Source organism: Amphiura filiformis, chromosome 7 (genome assembly GCF_039555335.1).
Source record: "Amphiura filiformis chromosome 7, Afil_fr2py, whole genome shotgun sequence".
Taxonomy (NCBI): Eukaryota; Metazoa; Echinodermata; class Ophiuroidea; order Amphilepidida; family Amphiuridae; genus Amphiura; species Amphiura filiformis.
In genome coordinates this window covers 19,259,375-19,278,949 of record NC_092634.1, presented here as the reverse complement: position 1 = coordinate 19,278,949, position 19,575 = coordinate 19,259,375, and the positions used below count along the sequence as shown (strand labels likewise).

At 38.6% G+C, this 19,575-nt stretch overlaps 1 long non-coding RNA gene across 1 annotated transcript; it reads left to right on the top strand.

The window, feature by feature from the left end:
• LOC140156845 (uncharacterized) lies at window positions 1–7,742 on the top strand. Its single transcript, XR_011859599.1, has 3 exons — window positions 1–69; window positions 2,013–2,055; window positions 7,105–7,742. It is a non-coding gene; the product is annotated as an uncharacterized lncRNA (long non-coding RNA).
• Window positions 7,743–19,575: the final 11,833 nt, after the last annotated feature.

The following is a 19,575-nucleotide window of genomic DNA, read 5'->3' as shown; positions in this document are numbered from 1 at the left end:
TTTTGACTATTTACAAGAAAACCGCCGCAAACAAGAAAAGCCATTAAAAGGGGATGCTGTGTTTCATGGGTAAGTCCAACTCACTGAACTATTGCTTTGCCTACTTAACAATAGGTATGGCTGTATTAATGTTTGTTTCAATTTGTTCTGTGACTCAATTACAAATATCTGAAAGGCTGAGAAACAAAAAATTAGGCCCTGCCTGATTATCATAATTATCTTAATGTTGCTATCTTCAGTAGATAGCACATGGTTAGCAATACACGTGCTGCATTAATTTGAGTCGGCATCAATACTAAAACTGGAATAATTTCACTTTTAATCAGGGATTTCTTTAAGCATTTTGCTGAAGGGGTATTTTCAAATTTTTTTGACCCTTTCAATTGTGAATTTTTCCTCTGAAGGAGTCAAAAACATTGCCCAAGGGGTACTTTTATAATATTATTTTGAAGACATTTTTAACAATATGTGGAGCCATAGGCGTAGATCCGGAGGGGGGTGGGGTGTGGATGGGGGATCTCCCCCAATATTTTGCCAGGGGGTGGTCCATACAATCATCCCCCAATGTTGACGCTTCTGTATGTGGGTTTCTGACCAAATTAACCTCATATTTGGCCATTTAGCCCCAAAAGTGCACATTTTTGCGCTTCTCGCTAATTTATTCCACTTTTGCACCATATTTCAACAGTTTAGGTTGAAAATGGTAAAACTTTTTGTACCATAAACTTATTCTTTCTCCAAAAGGTGCTGGATTCACTATACTTCAAGACACACCCCACACCCCCACCCCCTCCGAGTCGAAAAGAAATCTACTGTTTGGAGCAGTGGCGGATCTAGAGCAGTCAGAAGGGGGTGGGGCAATTTTGCAATTTGGTGGATTATTTTGGCAATATTAATGTGTAAAATTTTAGTTGAAAAAAGCTGAACATTTGTGAAATGAGCAGTCCATGGAGTCTTTCGTGGACGGCAAGTTTTCCCTATTATGGTAGGCATTACATAAATTGGCAAATGTCGAAAGCAGAAGTGAAAGTGGCCATTTGTTTATCAACTACGCAGGGTGATGTTCCCCCCTTAGAACTTGGAAAATGTTGCAAAATGAAGACCTAATTGAAGCGATTTGGTGGACCATTTTGGCACTTTTACTGTGTAAAATTTAAATTTGAACAGTTGAAGAAAAGCTGCAAATTGTGAAATGCCGGTCCATAAAGCCTTCGTTGTCCTACATATCTGGAGTATAGGTCCTAAATGCCAAAAGCCGAGAATAAATACACAATATCAGGTGTTTCTCTATTCAATTCTTGCAATATCTGAATGCGTACGTTTTCAAGATTTTGTACGCATTGGACTTTGGGACTAGAGATTTGAAGGAGTCAGAAAAGTGCCTGAACGCGTAAATATGCGTGTTTTGTGCGTTAAAGAAAACCCTGCTTTTAATGGTCGAGATATGTTAAGAAAGGCTGCAGATCATGTAAAATGGGGTTTTAAGCAAATTTTTAACCCTGTATTTGACATGTATGACAGATACTCTAGAAACACTGTGTGGGGATGCACTATATTTAGATCACCGAGCAAGATAAAATACAAATTGTGGAATAGTATATAACCAGATTTGTCTGTTTTGGGGTAAACTTTTTGCTAATTTGCAATTTGCATTACATGGGGCGGGGGGGGCTAGGGGATTTGGAAATATGCTCAAAAATGGCTTCAGATTGAATTTTGAAAGTTAAAAGATTTCCTTCAAATTTAAAATTTAGAAGGAAATCGTACATTAAGGCTTTAAGCTTACCTGAAAAAGTATTCTTACCATGCCCAAGTACATGTAATTATTTATCAGCTAGTCAAGACCATTCTTCTTGCACAAGATATCAATTAAGGCCTATAAGCCTAACCTGAAAAATTGGGGTTTTGTCAAGTAGGCTAGGTACTAGTTACTGACTCTGAGACATGACTGAGTTTGGTTTAATTAATGCAGTTGCAGTAATCTGTCTGATTTCAATTTTGTTTTTGTTCAGATATGACCATGTATGTGACCATCTGTGATGCTGTGTTTCATGGGTAAGTCCAACTCACTGAACTATCGCTTTGCCTACTTGACAATAGGTACGGCTATATTAATCTTTGTTTCAACTTTAACATATGTGTTCTGTGACTCAATTAAAAACATCTGAAAGGCTGAGAAGCCAAAAATTAGGCCCTGTAGTCGGGCAGCAAACTACCCAGTTTTTAAGGCCTGTGGCCTTTTGATGAAGACAATGTGCCACCTATCCTAGCATGTTGTTTGGGTCCCAAGTAACATATTTATACAAAATGTTTACAAAAATCCAAATCCAGATTTTGTTTTTCAAAATGGCGCCCATTTTGGCAAAATATTTCCAATATTTGTTAAACTGCCCCTTCCCAATGTGATTTTATTGGCACAGTAGTGATCGTTTTAGGCTTGTTATAGTAGTTTTGTCATGTTGGCATGCAGTAGCACCAATATTAATGATTTAAAAATTCAAAATGGCCGCCAAAAATTCAAAATGGCCACAGAAATCAATTTATTTCCTTCAAACATACAACAAGCCTACATCAATCTGGTAACATATGAGATTGGACACATGACATGAATATTAAAATAATAACACACACAAATCCCATACTAAATGCACACCCACCCCACACCCTTACCCACCCCTCCACCCCAGTATATTTCGTTTATTATTTTAAAGTGCCACAAAAAATGTATCAAAAACATTTTCTTGGCTCATAATGGGTATCCTTTATACAAGAACAGTTGGTGGTGCTAGTTTGGGCTACAGGCTGTATTACTACATCCATAAGTACATGGCAGCAGGGGTACATGGATCTTCAAAAAATTTGAACCATTTAAGGACAATTTTGCCCAAATGTGCCCAGTTGGTTGCACTGGTCTCCACTGAAAACCCACCCATCGATATACCAAAATCGCTGAAAAAGGTACCCCAAAACCGTGGCACTTTCCTGTACACCTTCAAACAGGAAGACCCCCCAGGGATATGGCATTGGCCAGACATTGAGAGGTATTGAGAACAGGGTAAAGGTACAGAGTGGTCCCAGAAATAGTTTATGGGTCCCGGGGGATGGAATTTTCAATGGTTTCTAGGGATGGAGTTTGGATACCAGGGATGGGGTACCGTAGGTCCCAGGGACAATAGTTTATGGATCCAGGTGAAGGTTCTAGGTTCCAGGGGTGACATTAGGGGTGTCAGCAATGGGGTTTGGGGTACCAATGACAGGGTTAGGGGTTCGGGGGATGAGGTTAGGGGTTCCAGGAATGGGAGAGTCCCATGGTCGGTGTTAGGGCACCTAAAACAATGCCTACTGTACCAATAAATTCACAATGGGAAGGGTCAATTTGAAAAATATTGGATAGGGTGAGGGGTATTGGGATGGAGTAAAGGGTCCCAGGGTTTGGATAATGGGTACCGGGGACAGCGTTAGGTGCACTGAGGAAGTGCTAGGGGTACTGAGGACAGGGTAACGGGTTATGGGTCCCGGTGAAGGGGCTAGGGGTTTCAGAGATGACCGGTCATGGGTCCAGGAATGGGTCGCATGATCGTGAGGCGTGTTTGAGGTCCAAGGGATAGGATATGGGTGACTGGGGATTGAGTGAGGGGTACCAGGGTTGGAGAAATGGGTACCAGGAACTGAATAAGGGTACTGGGCATTGGGTATGGTGAACCAGATGTGGGCCAACAGGTTCCGAAGATGGTATTAGGATGTTTCATGGCCGGGTCTCAGGGACAGAGTTTGGTGTTCCATGAATTGAGTTTAAGGTCACATAGTTTGTGTTAGAGGTCCCCGGGAATAGGGTAATGGGGATGGAGGCCAAGAGTTAGGGATATGAGTACCAGGAACAGGGTAAGGGGTGTAAGGCATTGAATATGGGGAACCAATCAACCAAATGTGGGGTTACAGGAGCCAAAGATGGGATATATAATTTATAATGTATTTAATTATCTGTATTTAATAATAATTTGTATATATTTGAGAAGAAACCAGATAAACTTGAATTAAATTGAAAAATTAGGGTCCCAGGGATGAGTCATGGGTCTCGGGGACGGAGTTACGGGTTCCAGGAATAGAGTTAAAAGTCCCATAGTTGGTGTTAGAGGTTCCAGGGAACAGGGTAAGGGGTAATGGTGATAGAATTAGGGGTCCCAGGGTTGGGGTAGCCCATTAAATGGGTACCAAGAACAGAGTAAGGGGTGCCGGGCATTGGTTAAGGGTAAACAGGTTGTGGGGTTGCATGTACCAAAGGTGGGATTAGGATCCCAGGGACGGGTTATGGGCAGACCTGCCAACCTAGCGCAGTAAGAAAGAGAGACATTGAGGCCAAAATTGTGTACATGTACACAAACCAGGTACCGACAAATTCAAAGACTTGAGGTGTGCAATATTTTCAGAATTCAGGGAAGGTTTTGCAGGTCTAAATTTATCACAATAGACTAAAGAGAATGCTATAGCAAAATTTTAAAGTGACATTTGCATAATTTTCTTCTGTTCTTACATTTAAATTTGCCATCACTGAAATTTTCAGAAAGCAGGACTGTCCTCTTTTTCACTTTGGAAAACCCCAATGAGGGACAGTCCTCAAAATGAGGGACAGTTGGCAGGTCTGTATGGGTCTTATGAGAATTCCAGGTTCCAGGAACGGAGTTTAAAAGTCCCAAAGTTGGTGTTAGAGGTCCCAGGAATAAGGTTAGGGTAATGGAGATGAAGTTAGCCTAGGGGTCCCACAAGTGAACTTGCGTAATGGGTACCAGGAAAGGGGTTAAGGGGTACCGGATGTGGGGTTACCGGTACCAAAGATGGGATTAGACTAGAGGTTCTAGGAAGAATGGAGTTAAAGGTCCCATAGTTGTTGTTAGGTGTCCTGGGAATAGGGTTAGGGGTACTGGGGATGGAGTTCCGGGTTTCCAGGTTTGGCTTTAGGAGTCCCAGGGATGGCGTTAGGGGTACCGAGGACTGTGTAAGGGTACTGGAGTAAGAGACCTAGGGTAATAAGGATATGGGTAGGGTGCCAAGGGTGTGGTTATGGGCTGGTCCGAGTACATCAAATTTAGCTATAGAACATATCAGGTTATGGGCCACTGGGCAGTGGATTATGGGTTCCAGTGTTGTGTTAAGGGGTCCCTTGGCTGGGTCTATGGGCCCCAGGGATGGGTAGTGCTACTGGCCAGGGATGGGGTTAGGGGTACCAAGAATACAGGGTTATGTGAACCGAGGAGGGTATTAGGGTAGGACATTCGGGTACTAGTACGGGATACATGTTATTGGGTATAGATATCAGAGTACGATACGTTTAACAGGGTAGGCCTACAGGGCCTATGAGTTAGATACCAAGTTAGGGGTGATCGGGGTAAAGATTAGGCTTAAGGGTTCGGGTATGAGTATGGGCTGGCCCCGGTACATCAAACTTAGCGGGAACATAATTATTATTATCATATCCAGATGAGGAGGCATGAAGACATTTAAGGTGGAAGTTACAGATTTTAAATTCAGGAACTATTTTAAAATAAAATGTTATCATAGAGAGTGAATTATAGGTAAGCATTTGAATGTGGGGGGGTGGGTGGGTGGGTGGGGGTGGGGTGGTGTGGTGTGTATTTGCAGTGTAGTGGAGTTTGTGTATCTGTTGGTATATTAATTAACATGTTACTTGCTTAAACTTATATTTTATAATGCTCATTGTATGTATAGAGGAAACAAGTTGAATTTGGCGGCCATTTTGAATATCAAAATCGTCAATATTAGTGCATACATGTCATAAATAATATCCTAGGCCTAAAACAATTGCTATTGTATCAATAAATTCACAATGGGAAGGTCAGTTTGAAATATATTGGAAAATTATTGAAAAATGGCCATTTTTTGAAAAAACAAGATGGCCGCCATCTGCTGCATCTGGATTTTTGTAAACATGCATAAATATGTTACTTGGGACCCAAACAACATGTTAGGATAGGTGGCACATTGTCTTCAAAAAAAAGGCCACGGAATTTAGTTTGCTGCTTGACTACTGCCTGATTATCATATCTTAATGTTACTATCTTCAGTAGATAGCACATGGTTAGCAATACACATGCTGCATTAATTTGAGTCGGCATAAATACTTGAATAATTTCGCTTTTAATGGTCAAGATATGTTGAGAAAGGCTGCAGATCATGTAAAATGGGGTTTTAAGAAAAAAATTAACCCTGTAGATTCCACACCACCAAATCACACCACCAAGGTAAATGGCTGGTAAAAAATCAGTGTTTTTATTGTAAGAACCATTGAGCTGCTTACCTACCCAATATTTGTTGGTTATATTGTAGAAGATATCATAAACATTAGGTAAAAGGGTGTTTTGAATGAACCAGGAGGGTTAACAATGAGAAAACGATCAATTCCTCCATACCTTTTAACACATAAATGAATAGGAAATCTATTTGGTGGTGTGCACCCATAAGTAGCACCCAATTAACACCATTGTTATCATGTTGACTCAATTGGTCATTAACAATTTTAATTTTTATAACAGTAATTCCTGCCAGACAGCCCAGGAAGGTTATGACCAATTGAGTGTGCTGGAATTAAGTACCTCACCATTTCTTGCCACTTGCCCAGGATGCCATTCCTCACCTTTTTTTAAAATTTAAAGAATATGTGACCCGTCACATCAGTAGTTACTGATTGCTACATGTACCCGTCCCTATTTAGTATGGGGCTTGTTTGAAACAAGTTTGTTGATGTTCAAATGCCAAATTGACTGCTCAGTGCCAGAAGTGGGTAAGTGCAATAGCTGCCATGTGAAGTATGAGTACAATACTGTGTGTAAACTGCCAAAATGGTCACAGGGCAGCTATTGCGCTTACCTACTTATGGCACAGAGCAGTCAAAATACTGATGCCCTTGCACATTATTTTTTTCCATCACAATTTGATTTGAAGATTTACAAGAGTAAAAAACCTATATTATGTATTGTGTTATTTGTGTTAAACTTGAACTGAAAGCCTGATGATTCCAAGAAAGATGGGTTAACCACTGAGCTGTTATTTTATTAATTTTAATTTCCATAAATCTTCATTTTATCACAGGTGATCATGCATATTCGCCATACCAAAATCACAATGCGTCGAACAGAAGAGGTGCAGCTGTTTGTCTCAAAAGAGGAGAATTCCATAGAGGTGATGGGCGCTTGATGACATCCACTTGCTAGCCAACCTTATACCGGAAGAAAGGAAGCGTTCCTTACGAATATTCATATAGGGCTGCTTGGTAGTTTGGTATTAATAGTCTCATGGAATTGAGACTAAAATATTCTATAGAGAACAGAACTATAATCACTGCAAGCTCCTGTAAACTCATCTCCTCAAAATTGATTCACAATAACTTTTATCCCACTAAAAGTAGCACTTAGATAGTCTGCATGCTGTCTACTGAAGCTAATGCTAAGTATGTTTCATATGCTATCAAGATAGTCTGTATGCTATCTACTGAAGCTATGCCAAGTAGTTCATTCCACACATGCTGTCAACTGAAGATCATAGCAATATTGTAATTTGTTATTAATATGTGATGTGATCAAGCAAAATCAGTTGGAACTCGGAAATATTAAATTTTCTGTTTCTTATAGGATAGTAAAAACATTTACAAATCTGGATTTTGCAGAAAACAGCATTGAAATTGAACAACCAATTCCAAAGATATGAGCAACTAAAGAGTTATCAAAGCAACTAGAAACAAAAGGAAATATTTACTTTGTGTGGCTATATCGCAAAATTAATATTTCCGAGTTCCGACTGATGTTGCTTGATCGCATCACATATGTTATTATTTTAACAGATTCTACCTACTTGATTGTTTTGTATTACACAGGTGCTACTGAATATAGTCCATTTTGTTTAGAGGTTAATGACAGTGCATCATTTGTCTTGAGGGTATTGTAAAATAATTTTATTTAAAACATTGTGCTTTGGAATCAAGGAATATCAGGAGCAGTGCAAAGCACAATGTTTAGATATTTTACAATACCCTCAAAATACCTGATGCAACTTAGTCATTAACCACATTCATAACTGCCACTTTTCACTTTGCATCATATTTTCTTCTTTTAAATTTGAAAACAAAATAAAGTTTTAACTTTATCACAAAGTTGTCACAAAGTAGCTTCTCATCAAAAATATGTAGCATCAAAACCATAGCACCTATCAAAAACAACCTTATTGGTGCAAAGTGGGGGCAATGGCTCATCTGAAATTGTAAACTTTGATAAGGTTGCACCAAGTTGATGTATCGTTATGATACACAACATTTTCATTAGAGATGAGGACTGTACAAGAATACTGCTTGGACTGCTTAAGACTTGCCCCTACTACTGTATGTAGATACCATTTTTCCTTCCAGAAAATGTATAATCATATTATTAGTTCATGACACATGGCCTTATAGTAAACATTTCACTTGAATGAACATATCCCCGATCTTATTTCAAAACACAATGCAAATGCACAACCTTGCATACTTAATGAAAAACACTAGCTAATCACAAGTGAGTTTGATTCTCTTCCCTGTTAGACACATGCAATAATTAATCACACAGTATGCGTGGACAATCATCGCACTGTTGACAGCTTTGTTCATTCAAATGAAATTTTTACTCTAAAGATAAGATGTTTTGTATTTAAGGTTGGTCTGAACCCTGGAATTATGGAAACTTTCGGGCCTCATAACTTCTAAATTGTTGGTCTAAAGTATATAAAAGTATACTTATTTAGAATGGCAAAGACTTGATAATTTCATCTGTGAGGTCAAATTTGGGCCAAAATGCCATTTTTGGCCCAAAATCCCCAAAATAACGGTTTTTGGCCCACTTCTTTTTCGTGCATCCTAACAAAAAAAAATTTGGGCCAAATTTTTTTTTTATTAATTTTTAAAAACTAGATCAAAATATCTAGGACCCGTTTTTTCATTTTTTTGAATTTTGACCAATTTCACCAAAAAATATTTGAAATTTGGGCCAAAATCTGGCTTTTTATGATTTTTCTTTGAAAAATCAGCATTTTTTGACCATTTTTGGTGCAAATTTCTCAAAGTTGGCCCATGGTTCAGCTATGGTGTGGTAACCGCTCTAGTTACTCCATATTTTTGCCTTTTATTTTGAAAGAAAATGTATAATTTTTGCTATTATTAGTTTTATTAGTTAGTGCTTTCTACTGAAGATACACTTCCGGGTTTTGTGGTGCAGTAGCTAGAGCATTGGACTCATGATCGTAAGGTTGTGGGTTCGAACCCCATTCTACATGTTATACAAGGATGCATTTGCTAAAGATATCACTTATCATACAAAACAATATAATTATCTACTGAAGATAACATTTTGATTGTTTTGTATTACACAGATGCCATATACTGAAGATAGCACATAGATTGTTTTGTATTAAACAGGTATTATCTACTGAAGATAGTACAGGTGCTAGCTATATAAATAGATTCATCAAGGTTATTGGTAGACAATATGAAAGGTTTCTTTTAAACAAAACCAAAACTTTCACTTGCCATTGATGGTTTCACCTATCATGGTCAGTGACGAATTTTATTGGGGGGAGGCAAAGTGAATTTCAGGGGTGGGCAAAGTGAATTTCAGTAAGAGGGGTGGGCAAAATTAACAAATTTTGTGCAAAATAGCTGCAAAAAGTGGAAATGTTCCAATTTTGGTGAAATGCCTTCCTGCCCCCTGTAGTTCCGCCACTGATCATGATCGATGGGCATCATCAAAATGATGATTGGTGCTTCCTCCAGTTGGATATATCCTGACTGAAGGTGGTGTCTTATAAGGCAGGAGTGGATCATGCACATGACTTATGAAGTGGGTCCCTTGTCTTTGTTCATGACAGTGGGTCCAAGTCTTCTGATCAAAATTGATTCTTGACGGTTTCACCTATCATGGTCAGTGACAGCACAATTAATTTTATTGGGGGAGTGAATTTCAGGGGTGGGCAAAGTGAATTTCAGTAAGAGGGTGGGCAAAATCAACCAATTTTTTGCAAAATAGCTGCAAAAAGTGGAAATGTTCTAATTTTGGATGTATCCTGACTGAAGATGGTGTCTTATTAGGCAGGAGTGGATCATTCACATGACTTTAAAAAAATGGACCCCTTTGTCTTTGTTCATGACATTGGGTCCTTGTCTTCTGATCAAAATTGATTCTTTAATGTGTCCTGTATATTCTCATGTGGACTCCTTACATAGGATTTTAGCATTGCCCCAGTTGATATAATTTAATTGAACAGCAGTGTGAGCATGGTCTAAGACTGGATTGCAGACTTAGACTGCCTGCTAACCGATGGCTTGCGAGTTTGTAGTGGCATATTTTTGTCAATGTTTACCCCTTTAAATGTTGGCTTGCCCGCTCTTTGCCCACCCTCTGAAAAAGTGCTTGTTATACACCACTGCAAGTTTGAAACTAGCACTTAATATTAGCATCTAACTTGTTTTGTATGAAACACATGCATTCTACTAGCCCCCTACTGAAGATATCACTTAGATTGTTTTGTATTACACACATGCTTACTACTGAAGATCATAACTTAGATTGTTGCTTTGTATTTACATGCATGCTATTGCTGTCTACTGAAGACAGGTTTGACTATGAAAACGATTCTCTCATAAATGCATCTATGCAGTTTCCACATCGATACACCCAATATTTGCTTATTTGGGGATTTGATTATGATGATAAAACATTAGTCTGAAGTTAAAATTATGAAGATGATACAGTTTATGTTTTGACAAAGTCTGTACAGAATTCTTATCATCAATACCATATTGTGCTGCACATAAGGCAATATAATGCCAATTTGGCACAAAGCATGAACTTTGACCTCTATTATATCAGTGCGCCCAAGTAGCTTTTGCTTGTTTTTTGTCTACTAGTCACCAAAGAAGCTAGATCATGAAAAATGAAATTGGGATCTTATTGTTATTGGCGTATCTTTTTGTAATGCAGTAAAAAGCCCACATTGTGCTGCGCGTCATTGTTCAAGGGAATTGAGGTCAATATTGACCTCCACAATCAGGCTAAGTCAATTTTCAAAAAATCATTAAAATATGAAGATCAAGAGATCCCAAGCTAATTTTTATATTAATTGATAGAAAATTATGTCTTCTTTGATGGGACGCGCAGAAATACAGGCACTTAAAAATGCCCGAAAATAGGGAATTTTGACCTTTGACCTTTATTAACTCTGTGCGCCATCAAAATCCCAAAAAGTTTTTTCTGGAAAATGAAACTTACCATGGAGGTCTGTAATTACAAACTTGTTTGGACTTGGGGTCTCGATTGCATGGCCCATTATGATGCTTTGAAGTTTGCCTGAGGCGCTTTTCATCAAAACATTGGATTTGCTGTTTTTATGTACCATCAAGAACTTTTTTTCTTGGTTTTTGTGATGTAACCATTTGGTACTTCAAAAAAATGCAAAACGCAGGTTGGGATGATGATGTTATGCCCCTCCAAAGTTTGCCATTTGTAAACTAGGCTCACAGAGGCCGAAATTTCAAGATTTTTTCAGCTGAATGAAGGCGCTGTGCATGCTCATATTGTACATGTGAGTTGTTGGTGTTAATATGTACCAATATAATTTTTTAGAAAAAATTTAATTATTTTTTGTATCGCAGTTGGGTACATAATAAGGAAGACTGGCTCTTAAATTACAAATCGTGGGCAAAAGGTTACTATTTTCAATGAGCTATGACTTTGCTAAAGAGTGCTTACAAATTAATAGTAGCACATAGTTTGATTTGTATTTCAAATATGCTATCTACTAAAGCAGGCTTTGAGTTTTAAGGAGTGCGAGTGTGATCACACTCCACAACACTCCTTAAATTATCATAAGAAGTGTCTTTAATCTTTAAGCTTAACACTCATGATTCACAAAATAGCACTCCTCACAAGATTGAGGTGTGCTATTTATCACACACCTCAATTAATTTTTTTAAACTAAAAGCCTGCTAAAGGTTACACTTGGATCGTTTTGCATGCCATAATGGTGCTGTCTACTAAAGATAGCACTTTGATTGTTTTGTATACATGTGCTATCTTCAGTAGATACAAGGGTATTATGTGCTTGGGTGTTAAGCCCTTGAGACCAAGGTAGTGGATGGCACTGCAGATTGGCTGAATTTCCCCCTGTTTTTACCTTTAATTTTCATGATTTTTTTTTTTTTCAATTCTCAGAAACCGCTAACTGTCAATGGCCCATGGTTCAGCTATGGTGTGGTAATCGCTCTAGTTACTCCATATTTTTGCCTTTTATTTTGAAAGAAAATGTATAATTTGTGCTATTATTAGTTCACGACACATGGCCTTTTTGTAAACATTTCACTTGAAATGAACATATCCCGATCAGATTTTAAAATCATAACTTAGACTGTCGTTTTGTATTACATGCATGCTATCTACTGAAGATAGCACGTAGTTTGTTTTGTATTTTACACATGCTATCTACTGAAGATTAGTTTTGTCCTTCATTTTTGACCATTTTGCAATCTTTGCCCCCTTAAAAGTTGGCTCCCCCTTGCCCCCTATTTGCATACCCTCTGAAAAAGTGCTTGCTACGCCACTGCTGGTTTGTCACTAGCACTTAATATTAGCATCTAAATTGTTTTGTGTGAAACCCATGCAATCTCCTACTGAAGATATCACTTACATTGTTTTATATTACACATGTGCTATCTACTGAAGATAGCACGTACCAGGTAGATTTGTATTACACACATGCTTACTACTGAAGATAGCACATACCAGGTAGATTTTGTATTACACACATGCTTACTACTGCAGATCATAACTTAGATTGTTGTTTTGTATTACATGCATGCTATCTACTAAAGAGAGCACTTCGATTGTTTTGTATTCATGTGCTATCTTCAGTAGATATGAGGGGCAATTGATAAGTTTGTGACTTAAAGTAGAAGATGAGCTATACAGTTGTAACTGATTTTCTTTGCAGTTCACTGAATGATTAAATAGAAAGTTTGAAGTAATTTTTTTTTTTAGTTTTTCTGTTGGAGACAATTGAACCTTGACACTTGACAGTCAGCTGTTTCTAAGAATTGTCAATTTAGACCCTGTGGGGATGGTGGCTGGCTTTCCTGTGGGCAGGGATCGTAATCCAGTCTCTCCTTTCCACATTTGAACATGACAGCCCACTTCATCATGCTGTACGAAGAGAAACCCCCAAGTGTGGTCACTACGTCTTAGTGGACCTGCTTGGGTGTTAAGCCCTTGAGATCGAGGTAGTGGATGACACTGTGGATTGGCTGATTTTCCCCCCAGTTTTTTCCTTCAATTTTCATGTTTTTTTGTTTTTTTCAATTCTCAGAAACCGCTGTCAATGGCCCATGGTTTAGCTATGGTGTGGTAACCGCGCTCTAGTTGCTCCATATATTTTGCCTTTTATCTCAATTTCAGATTTGCCGTGTTTGGCCTCCATGGACCAGATCGTATCACAATTTAAGATGTTCTATAATGTGCCTTTAAGTGGCCAAGCAGGTTTGCCTGCCTTTTTACAGGTCTACTGATATTTGTTACTGGATGAATTAAATATAACAATTCAATATTACTGTAGGGGTGTATGTGTGTATGTCATTATGTAGGCCTACATAGAAAACCGGACTTAAACACATCCTTGATGAACAATCGAAAAAGGCATATATAGTTGAATTTCAAAGCCATTGCTAAGTATTTGAGCATCAGTGCTGCCATTGGCTCAAAATTTGTGTGGCAAATGCATGTCTGTGCCAGTAGCGTGGCCATCACATGGGGGGGGCACCGACCATGATTGGGGGGCACCGGATCTAATTGGGGGCACAAGTCGTTTTTCAGCAATTTTCCATGGGATTTTTAAAAATGTCAGATTGACACCACTGGTCTGTGCGGTCCAGAGCTAGTTTTCGCTCTTCTGGTTGCCATTTGCTTGGCTATGGGTTTGTTCTTTGCCATGGTTTGGATTTTTGCTTTCCATGGTTTCTCACTTTTTGCTTGTAATTAGATTTTGAATTTGCTGCCTGCTCTGTGAGCTTTATGTGGCGTTCTCTGTAGTTTGTATACAGTGTGGTCCAAAAAGAACTTTACCCAATTTGAAAGCTTAATTTCTCAGAATTCATTCCCAATGTTGTTACATATGTGATTGGACACTACGAATCAGCCGTAAACTCGGTCCCCGGTCAATCTTGTTTTATTTCGTGTTTAGAAAATATATATCATAAGCTTTAAAATGGTATATCATTTGACTTCAAACGATTTCCAGAAGCAAGGTTATGGTGTGTTGAACTCTGCTCCTTCAACAAAATGGTACTTTTTTCGGTTCTACATGTATCTCTTTTTCCACATTGCAAGTAATAAAGTCATAATTGGCGGTCATTTCAAATCATCCCCAAGTCAACAAGCTTCGGGAATATCCTCTCATTGTTAATTGTTTGTTATACGTACCCAGACAAAATACAATGTAATTGTAACCCACCACTTAAACAGGATTTAGCCAAAGCAAATAAAGACTATTTAATGATTCTATATGTAGAAGATTATTATCCTCTTCAGCAATAGGATTATTGATTGGTTTAAACGCTATCAAATGATGAGAAACATGTCGCGCCTAATTGAGACACCTATGTATCTCAGAATACAATTTGCAGAGTTTACGGCTCATTCGTAGTGTCCACTCACATATTTTAAATATATATCTGTCTAAAAATGGGTCGAAAATCACTTTGTCCACACGCAATAAATCAATGGGATGTATCCGATTACTATCTGCATTGGGCTATTCCAGATGTATTCCGCACCCCCCCCCCCCTATGGAAGACATTTAAAAAAAATACAATTCCAGCTGGAATTGAGATGTGCATCTAGAATTCCAGCAGTCATTTTTAGCAAAGATTCCGGCTGGAGGGTATGGAAGACATTGAGATTAGGTGAAATTCCGGCTGCTAAAATAAACGAAAAAACAAGAGTGGGAATTGTGAAAGGCCATGATGTGCCTATGGAAGACATTCACAAATGGTCAAAAATACTCCAATTCCAGCAGAATCTTCACTTATGATCACCATCTTGATTAACCTATGAAAGACATTTACTTGAATTCTGGCTGAAACAAAAAATGTTCTAATTCCAGCTGGAACCCTATGGAAGACATTTATATTTACGTGAATTCCGGCTGGCCATATTATAGATATATTACCACAATTCCGGCAGTGTCTTCCATGGGGTTTTCCTGACATGTGAATTCCGGCTGTCAATTTAGCCCTGAATTCCGGAAGTGTCTTCCATAGGGGGGGAGGGGGTGCGGAATACATCTGGAATAGCCCATTGCATTAGGCATAATGGGTAAACACCCTCGGCTTGTCATTCAAAAGTAAATTTTGTTTTATAAGTTTATATGCAGGATTGAATTACAGTCAAAGATTTTAATCCTTACTATTCATGCTAGATACAATAGTGTACCCGAACTTCAATTCCGTAATTGACAAAGAATTATGAAATTAACAAATCAATCACAATTTATTTTTTAATAACTTTTTCATCAAATACTCTCAAAAAGATTTTCATAAAAATATGCAAAAACAATTTGAAACGCCATTCGTGATATGCGAGACAAACTGTTGCGTATTATATAGCTGACTCTGGAGTATTAGGCAGTTAGTTCGGCCAGTTCTATTACGGCGACTCAGTCCTTCACATCTATTCACCAGCAACAAATTATTTATGACGATGCGTGAGATTTTACTCATTTTCCACCTTTTTGCGTGAGATTTACTACCTCGGCGTGAGATTATACTACCCTGGCGTGAGACCGTGAGAAAGTGACCCAATGCGTGAGACTCACGGCCAATGCGTGAGAGTTGACAGCCCTGTTTATGAGTTATGCATGATTATGTGTATTACACTGCTCCATAGACAATGCGTTGTTCCTTCTGGTGCACCAGAACGAAATTCAAATTTCACGATATCTTAGCTAAACAAATTAATCTGCGAGAGATATTTTGTACATAAACATGTAGCCAGAGGTTTCCAGTGATATAAAAATCTCAACTTTTTTGAGAAAAGTGGGGGATGAGGCTGTGGATCACGAAATGCCCCTTTAAGTATATTTCTGCCAAAAAATAATTTCTTGTATTGTAAATTGCCATATCTTGACACCTTGAAATCCTGTCTAGAAATCCACAGTCACAAAATGCAATCAAATTGTGAGGATTAATATCATTGATTATAAAAATTCTCTCATGCATGTAAAATTTTGAATGACAAGCGAAGGGTGTTTACCAATATGCAATGCCTAGCGTATCCCTGTTGGTAATCAGATACATCCCATTGAATTTCGGGTGGACAAGGTGATTTTCGACTCTGACATAAAACTGCTGCCATTTCATTACTTTGGCGTCTTTTTCTCATTTTTCCACCACATATTCTTAAAAAGATATATTTTTAAAATATGTAACACTTTTGAGAATAGCTGCTAAAAACTTCGAGAACTGAACCTTTCAAATTGGGTAAAGTTCTTTTTGGACCACCCTGTATAATTGCAGTTATAATCTAATAAAATACTTGAAATACTAAAAGTATGTATGTATATCTGTTCTAATGTGTTTCCTAGTGTAAATTATAGTTACTAAATATGTACTTATTTTTTACACATGATTAGGCTACTTGTTACAAAGCCTAATGTTTACAAATAAGGAAAGGAAATAAATAAAGTATGAAGAGATTTGCTTATTTTGGGTTTTGATGATGATGATAAAACATTTGTCTGAAGTTAAAATTATGAAGATGATGTTTTGGCAAAATCTGTACAGAATTCTTATCATCTAATAGCATTTCAGTATTTCAGCTTGATTTTAATGTGCCTTGAATATAAGTAGATCAAAGCAAAAGAATGTGTCCAGTGCTTTATTTCATTAACCATAATTATATTTATTAGCTCTGAAGACCCCCATTTTTGAGTTATTGGGACATTTTTAGTTCCCAGGACCCTACTTTTTGTCTAGAAGATCAGTTCCTTAGACAGCAGCGACTTGCTATGATCCTCCTCTCAAAGCTTATCAATGTGTGCATCCAACTACACATGGATCAAACACAGAACTTTTTACACATAAAATCCATACGTTGGACCATTTTTAGTGGTGAAGCCAGCTCAAGCAGTACCTGTGTCCTTCAGTTCATTCATAACAAACGCTTTGAAAATACTGCACATATTTTGAGATATTTTTTGAGATCCCAGTTTGTAAATGTTAATGTTTTTGATATACTGTAAGTGCAGCGAGCAGGAAATTTTGCATGTTTAAAGGTTTCCATACTATTTTCATAAGCTTTTTATTCAAATGGCACCCATAAGTGTGTTCCATATTATTACATACTAGACCACAAACCTAGCAGGGGCATGTTGGTTTTTTGGAGGTATCTGACCCCAGCAAAATGTTCCAAAATGTTACCCTGGTCATGAGGTTTGTTGTCACCGAGTTTGAGCCATGTGCTATATACAGATCTCCTGAAAAGGCAATTCTAAGATTTGGCCCAGATGACCTTTGATCTGACCCCTGCAAAATGTTCCAAAATGTATCCCTGGTCATGAGGTTTGTTGTCACCGAGTTTGAGCCCTACCTGACCTTTAACCTTGGATGACATTTGCAGTTTCATACTCCCCGAAGTGTGAGGGATTATTTTATGCAAGTTACAGCCTGATCGAGCAACTTGAATTTTGTCCTGACCTTTTGACCTCGGATGACCTTTGCAATTTCATACTCCCCAAGTGTCAGGGATCATTTTCCGCAAGTTAGCAGCCCAATTACCTCCGATGACCTTTGCGGTTTCATACTCCCCAAGTATCAGGTATCAATTTTTGTCTCGCCTGATAAGGCAGGAGACTATATAATCACTTTTCCGTGCGTATGTATGTATGTATGTGTGTATGTGTGTGTGTGACAAATTTGGTTAAAGTTTTGGTTAAAGTTTGCCTTCCGCCTATTTTCTCGGAGACTAGGAGCTCGCACGTTCTGCTCAAACTTGGTGGGTGGGTGCATCTTGACCCGAGACAGAACCGGTTTGTATTGGTTAGTGGGTCAAGGTCACTGAGGTCACCTAGGGGTCATCTGAGGTCAAATTAGTAAAAACTGTCGTATGGGCATGAAACTTGGTTGGTACAGTCAACATTTAAAGCCAAATGTTTTGAAGGTCATTCCAAGGTCACCGGGGGTCATCTGAGGTCAAATTAGTAAAAATTGTCGGATGGGCATGAAACTTGGTGGGTACAGTCAACATTTAAAGCCAAATTTTTGGAAGGTCATTCCGGGTCATCTGAGGTCAAATTAGTAAAAACTGTTGGATGGACATGAAACTTGGTGGGTACAGTCAACATTTAAAGCCAAATTTTTGGAAGGTCATTTCAGGTCACCAGGGGTCATCTGAGGTCAAATTAGTAAAAACTGTTGATGGGCATGAAACTTGGTGGGTACAGTTAACATTTAAAGCCAAATTTTCAGAAGGTCATTTCGAGGTCACCAGGGGTCATCTGAGGTCAAATTAGTAAAAATTGTCGTATGGGCATGAAACTTGGTGGGTACAGTTAACATTTAAAGCCAAATTTTTGGAAGGTCATTTCGAGGTCACCAGAGCTCATCTGAGGTCAAATTAGTAAAAACTGTCGGATGGGCATGAAACGTGGTGGGTACAGTCAACATTTAAAGCCAAATTTTCGGAAGGTCATTTCGGGGTCACCAGGGGGTCATCTGAGGTCAATATAGTAAAAACTGTCGGATGGGCATGAAACTTGGTGGGTACAGTCAACATTTGAAGCCACATTTTTGGAAGGTCATTTTGTTCCAAGGGGTCATTTGAGGTCAAATTAGTACAGACTGTCGTATGGGCATGAAACTTGGTGGGTACAGTCAACATTTAGAGCCAAATTTTTGGAAGGTCATTTCAGGGTCACCAGGGGTCAGCTGAGGTCAAATTAGTAAAAACTGTTGCATGGGCATGAAACTTGGTGGGTACAGTCACCATCAGCCAGATAATTGTGCCCAGCTGATAACCGCCAAATTCATTTACCTCTACCAAAAATATTTGCGGTCGCGAAAGCAGGCGAGACTCGTGGTTCGAGAACCGCCTTGTCTCAAGTTACAGCCCAATCGGAGCAGACCTGATCTTTGACCTTGGATACTCCCCAAGGGTCAGGGACCCCCCCCCCACCCCGAGTTAAGGCTGATAGGAGCTACTTAAAATTTGACCTGATATTTGACCTCAGATGACCTTTGCAGTTTCCCCAAGTGTTGGGGTCATTTTACCTGAGTTACAGGTCGATCGGAGCAACTATAAATTTAACCTGACCTTTGACCTCGGATGATCTTTGCAGTTCCCCAAAGTTACAGCCCAATCTGAGCAACTTTAAATTTGATTTGACTTGGACAACCTAACAAATGCAAACTTGCTCTGGCTTGGACCAAGTCGCACCTACCCACCAAGTTTGAGGGAAGTTTTTCAGGAATTTCCAAAAATAGGGTTTGTATTCTTTTGC